Raw genomic sequence first — 6,301 nt, 5'->3', positions numbered from 1 at the left:
AGCAGGCGACCAGAGGGTGACGAGTGAGCTGCCACGTGGGGCTCTGGGGCCGATGCGTGGCCCCATGGCAGGGGGCCGAGCAGAAGCGGGGCCGGGCTTGCTGGGGCTCGGCGGTGGGCGCGAGGGGCCCACGAGCTGCCGTGCTTGGTAGCCGGCTGCCCTGCAGCCCCCGGCACTGCCCCGCGTCTTGCACAGAGGCAGAGGGACCCCTGCGTATCTGGGACCTCTCCCAAAATCCACCGCGAGCTGCTCCCTGCGGGGCTTTCCAGCAGATGCGACGCTATCACGGGCAGCCAAACAGAAACTTTGGTGCAAAGCTTGTAAGATTAGGGTTTCTTATCTGCACAGCGCAGGGGCAGATCATAGGCGCTGGTTCAGGCTTAGGGTGAGAAGGCTGCAACCTGCATGGACTCCAGAGCCCTTTCCCCGTCCAGGATGCAATAAAATCTCCAGCTCCCCTGGTTTCTGGCGTAGCCCTTGAGCAATGGGAGTCAGCTGGAGATGCAGGGGAGAAAGAAGCCAGTGAAGACCTATTGCCTGAATATTTGCTTTTAAGTAGGTTTTGCAGCCTGCACTGATTTGTGCACTTAGTGCTGGAGGCATCTGGAAGTGTGGTGACACTTCATCCATAAAGGCAGCCTTGGAGGAGCTCCCCCGTCCACCCCATCTGCTTCATCCCGTTCCTGTGGTTTGCCAAATCCCTCTTGCTCTGTCAGGCCAATATCATGTCCACGAGTCCTTGCCGAAAGTGAGATTACTGAAAAAAAGTAACGGAGTCCTTCACCCAAAGGACTTCATGGTGAATTTATTCCTCAAAGCATTAAAGAAGATCTCATGGTAATGTGACTTTATGTCATTTTCCTTTTTTCTTTTCTAAAGCTGTATTAACTTTTTTTTGAGCTCTTGGCTCAGTATCCTATTTTGGCAGCACGGCACATGGGCAATATGCTCGTACAAAATTAGTTGAACTTTGTGTAATTTAAAACGTATCACACTGGTTCCACAGATTTAATCTGGTCTATTGGAAAGACAGATGTTAGTCAAGAAATTCAAATCCAAGTCTCAAGCTCTTCCAAAAATACTGGCTTTGGGGTATAGGTCCAATGTTCAGTCTTGGGATAGGTTTGTTTTCAGCATCAACATATAATAGCAAAGAAATTTCAGGTTCCTCCTTTTTAAAGGGAAAATTATAAAATATCTAGAGGAAAAAAATGAAAAAACCCCTCTGCACCTCAAGAAATGCGCCGTGGCACATGTGCTCAGCGCTGAGGAGGTGCTTCAGCAGGACTTCGCCGCCTCGCTTGGGGGCAGCTGAGGGGCGGCCCGGCGAGTGTGGGCACGGGCCGGGTGCCAGGTGGCCGCGGGGCCTTTCGGGGGTTTGGGGACATGCTGGTGCGGGACGCGTGGGGCGCAGCGGGACCCCCCAGGGGCGCACCAGTTCTGGCGCTCGGGGCCGGGAGGGGAAGGCAGCCAGGGGACTCAGCTCCCAGAGCGCAAATCACACCAGCCCCTGATGTCGAGGAGCAACTCTATTAGCTGTATTACTAATTAGTAGCTAGCCAGTATTGATTAGCGGGCTAGCGTAGCTTCTACTTGATCTTTGATGCTTGGGTTTCTCAGCCGAGCACCCCAGCGGCATGCTCAGCCCCAGGCTCAGCACCTCTGGGTGCCCCCGGCATGTGCCTGCCTCTCTGTACCGAAATGGCAGTGGGGGGTGCAAAAAAAAAATGCAAGATTTTGGCTGTGCGGTGGGAGCAAACACCCCCCCCCCCCCCCGCGCTCTTCCACAGCAGTGTTGATTTGGCTGCTAACTTGGAGTAACTTTGCAGAAAATCCAGATTACACTGTCAGCGGTGAGACTGCTCGTCCCGGCTTAGCCGTGATGTGTTTTGCCAAGACACCTTTCTATCGAAATCCCGTCCTTCCGCGTTCAGACGAGACTAATGATACGCTGCGCCGGGTTGCAGATGCCTTGTCCACTAATGTTGCTCTTCCGGTTTTCCTTTTCTCCGCATGGCAAACAGCAGTTCTGGGAAATATGAGTGTATCAAACAATAAAGGACAGGCATAGAGAATTAGTTTTCCTACTTTAATTACAAAGTGCCTTGGAGCTACCCGGCTCTGGGAATGATTTACAAGCTTTATAGGAGTCATTTCGCCATCCCTACAGTGCTATAGATGACTGGAGAGTTTTATTGCTACATGCTTAGTTTCAGTATTTTAAGGGGGTTTTTTTTCTGCCTTCTCTTTGCTGCCTGAGAGTCTCTCAGGTTCGCGTGGAAGGCCTGATTTCTCTTGCTGCTGTCATTAATAATGGAACAAAACCACATTAGCAACGGCAGCAACAGCCAGATGGGAGCCAGAGAGCTCTTTTTGCTCTCTAATATGCTGCATGAGTACTTTGAAATGCTTTGTACAAAGTGTGTTTTTTCTTGCCCTTTGCTTTTCTTTCTCTCTCTTTTTTTTTTTTTTTTTTTTTTTTTTTTTTGCTCAGAAGCAAATGCTTGTTCTTGTCTTTTTCTAAAGAAAGGAAAAATCATCCCAAAGTTAAAAATTCACGGATTCCAACCCCATATCCAGCCACCTGCAATAGCATTTTAAAGGCAATTTCACTTTGAGAGAAAACCTTGGGAGAAAATACAGAGAAGAGATGTTAACAGAGATTTCAGGGCACTGCATCTGCAGGGCCCGAGGGGTTCGGCAACTGAGCGCCGTCTCCTTCAGATGCTTTTGGTAGCTGCCGGCTCGAACGGCTGGCAGATAGCGGGGGCGAGCTGCAGGCTGCCCAAGCGGCAGCCCAAACGCAGCATAAAGATGGGGAAGAAGAGCAGGCAACGTCTTGCAGGACTCTCCTCTTTTGTGTGCGGTTGGCAGCCCAAGTTTACCTTGTTGCAGTCTTTTGAGAGTGAAAAGAGCCTTCATTAGAAGGATGGTGGGGTTTCACTGCGTAAAAAAATTCCTCTCTTCTGTATAAGGTTAAAAAAGTCATTTTCAGCATTTGAAGCAGGAAGTGGCCAAATCCTGCACTTTGTTTGTCAGTGGTTTCTTTCTGCCTTGTAACTTTTGGCAAGGGCACAGTAGGGAGTATCCTTATCTTATCCCAAACGGATCAATATTTCTAAGAGGAGCGATCGCGGGGAATCCTGGTTTGTCAGCATTCCTCCACTTTTTAAGCTATCTGCACTGTCTGAGTCTCTCTGTGGTTTGAGGTTTGTGGCTTTGGGAGTTAGGAAAATGGAGGAAAAAATGAAGTGAAATTCAACCTTGAAAGGTACAGGAATGTGTATCGGGGTGGGGGGCACAGATGCTGAGTAGAAGGGAGCCATTCGGAAATAACTTTTATCAGATTAGAGGTATAGCAAACTGCATCCTCAAGTGGGGCTATCCAGCTGATTGCTTTTGCCCATACCGCCCTGTTCAAGGTCGGCAGTGAAACGGGCCATCACCGTGGGGCATTGAAACATGTCCAAGATGTTACTCAGCCCCCTGTGCGCTTCTGAAACAAGGACAGAACAATACCTCTATTTTCTTTAAACGGGAAACCAAACCATAAAGATAAAATTGCTTGTTTTCAGGAAGCCTGTGGCAAAACAGAGGGAGAAGAAAAAAAAAAAAAAACAAAAAAAAAAAAACGCTTCCTTGAGTCTCTGAGATCATCGCTGTCCCTTCCAGAAGGTGAGGTAAGAGCCGGGCTGGGCTGGGTGCTGGCTGGGCAGGGGAGCCGCAGCGGTGGGTGCAGGGTGGTGCAATCTCCCCCAGCCATGCCTCTGCCTTCCCGCGAGCTCACCAAGGACACGGGGGCCCGCCAGCACACAGGTGGTGGCTGCGAGCTCCCACCGTGGCAGTAGGACACGTGTTGTACCAACAGCGAATTTTGCTTTATTGTTTTTCTCTCGCTCCGTCTTCCTTTCGTCTTCTTTGCCTAGCTTCTTGTGTGCTGCACACACACCTGAAGACGATGTCTAAGGTGGTGGGGCATTGATTGTCCATGCTAGGTGCAACTCATATGCTACAAATAATGCCCAAGAAACAGCTTTACCCAGGCAAGCAACTAGTGCACCAGTCAGGGCAGGTGTGATGAGCGTGAAAACACACCCAAACCCTCCAAAATAAGGAGGAGATGGCTGCAAAGACTTTCTGGAAACAGATCTGCCATGAAGCTCTTTGCAGAGACAAGTGAAGGCAATCAGTACATCCATGCCTCACCTTCACTAAGGCTGGATGGGGATTTCCAGCCTGGTGCAGTCGGTGCAGGTCTCTGGGGGACCTCAGAGATGTGGTGCCTGATGGCACAAGCAGACAGTCTCTCCCAGAAAGCTGTAGAAGTGTCACTTGAAGGCTTGTTTCTCAAATTTTATAGTCCAGCTCTAAAAATCAGAATGGCTTAAAGAATACCAGGAATCACCCAGCTGAATAGTATTTTGATGCCGAATAGAATCTATTCAGTATCAAAATCCTGTTTTGGTTGGCCTAAAACTGTTCATGAATTTGAGTCCCATTTGCTGAACATTTTCAGGGCTCTTCTCCCCTGAGTGGAGTCCAAAGGCCCGTGAGTGGGATTCACCATCTGTCCCCTCTTGTCATTTACTCCATAGCTCAGCAGTTGAACTCCCTGCCAGGAAATGGGAGAACCAGTTCAAATACGGGCACTTGTGGCAATGTGGGATGGGGGAGAGGAACTGGATGCCTGTTTCCTTCACCCTGAAATGTTAAGCCCACAAGACAAGGTAGGTTTTAATTTCAGAAAACAAAAACGAAGTTACACCAACAAGATAAAAAACGGATTTCCAATTAAATAAAATTATTTATGTTCCAGTTTGGCTATGACATCAGAAGGTCCTTCACTGATATAACCCTTCAGATGACATGAATGCGCCTTGAAAGAATAAAGTCTAAAGTTATCATTTATTGCCTAAGACTTCTCTCGGTAAAACTGGGTTTCTAGAAAGGGGCCGCAGTATTGCACCATACAAGGGAAAGGTATAAAAGGATCTCTTACCACATATGGAAACTCATCTAACTATTTTCCAGGGTACTCTGCTTGTAGTCTGCTGATCACAGCACTTTGTATATTCATTATTAGCAGTATAAATATTTTGAACTGCAGAATTCAGCAAAGCAAATAGCACATATAGCCACCGTGTGCAGAGCAAAAACAGTCTCAAAAAGGGGCACATACACAAAGGACCCCTTGTGTCTTCCCTCTTCCCTGTGAATTTCAACTTCCCCTCTCCACCTCCAGAATAGCACAAGGTTTCATCATCCCGAATCCTGCGATGCCAGAGAAGCATGACCCTGCCTCTCATCTCTAATTCTGCCAATGCAGCAGTAGTGATATGCGCGGACTGGGGTTGAGAACTTCATTAGGATCAAGCTAGAGTTATAATTAAACAAGGCAGTAATTAAGCATGATTAAGCTGGTCTAGTTTAAATGGACCATTTAAATATCTACAGCATAGTCTCAATAGCTGTTTCTATGTGGATCACCTAGTACCTCTCCATTTCATTCAGCGTAAATTTGGTATAAAGAATTTTCTTTGAGGTGCTCTGGCAGCACATCCGTGTGCTCATTTGGTCTAACTGAGCTGCAGAAGCCAGAAACCTCTTTCTGCACTGCTGATTTAGGCTTTCTCTAGGCTTGCGGGAGGGCTGAGCAGATGCCATCCGTGAGGGGCGCTCCAGAGACCTGTGGCAGCAGCTCCGCTCTCCTGGCCTCGTGCAGGCTTGCTTCCCGAATTTACTCTCGCTTGCGGATGCGACACCCCGCAGGGGCTGCCGGAAATAGCCAGCACCAAAGCAAATTGAATCCGGCCTTGCGGAATGGCTGCTGAAATATTTTAGGCATGTAGCCCTTCCAATAATAGCCGTGATTGGACAACACTGATGTAATTACTGGTGTCACTCATGGAAGCAAATGCTGGTAATTGAAGGCAGTCACAGCTCAGACCCTTGCGCATGCGCCGCGGGTGATTTCCTCCTGGAGCACTGCAGACGTCACTCTGTCCATTAGAGGCTTGCCCCCGGCCCCCCGCCTTGGCCTGCATCGGAGGAGGTCCTGGGAACTGCCCTGAACTTCTTGTAGATGGAAATTTCATTTATTTTTTGCCTCAGGTTTGCCAGAGTGCAGTACAGCCTAGGTGGCTCATGAAAGAGGTTACGTGGCACCATCACTGGCAGCAGAAGACCTCCCAGCAATGCTAGTGGAGGTGCCTGGTGCGTGGTGACTTGATGAGGGCTGTTGGGTGCCTCGCCAGAGCCCGAAGGATGTCTGCCACTTTGGGAGATGGATTTTGACCGGCAA

Source organism: Dromaius novaehollandiae, chromosome 1 (assembly GCF_036370855.1).
Source record: "Dromaius novaehollandiae isolate bDroNov1 chromosome 1, bDroNov1.hap1, whole genome shotgun sequence".
Taxonomy (NCBI): Eukaryota; Metazoa; Chordata; class Aves; order Casuariiformes; family Dromaiidae; genus Dromaius; species Dromaius novaehollandiae.
The sequence above is the reverse complement of the archived record's forward strand: the minus strand, read 5'-3'. Positions refer to the sequence as shown.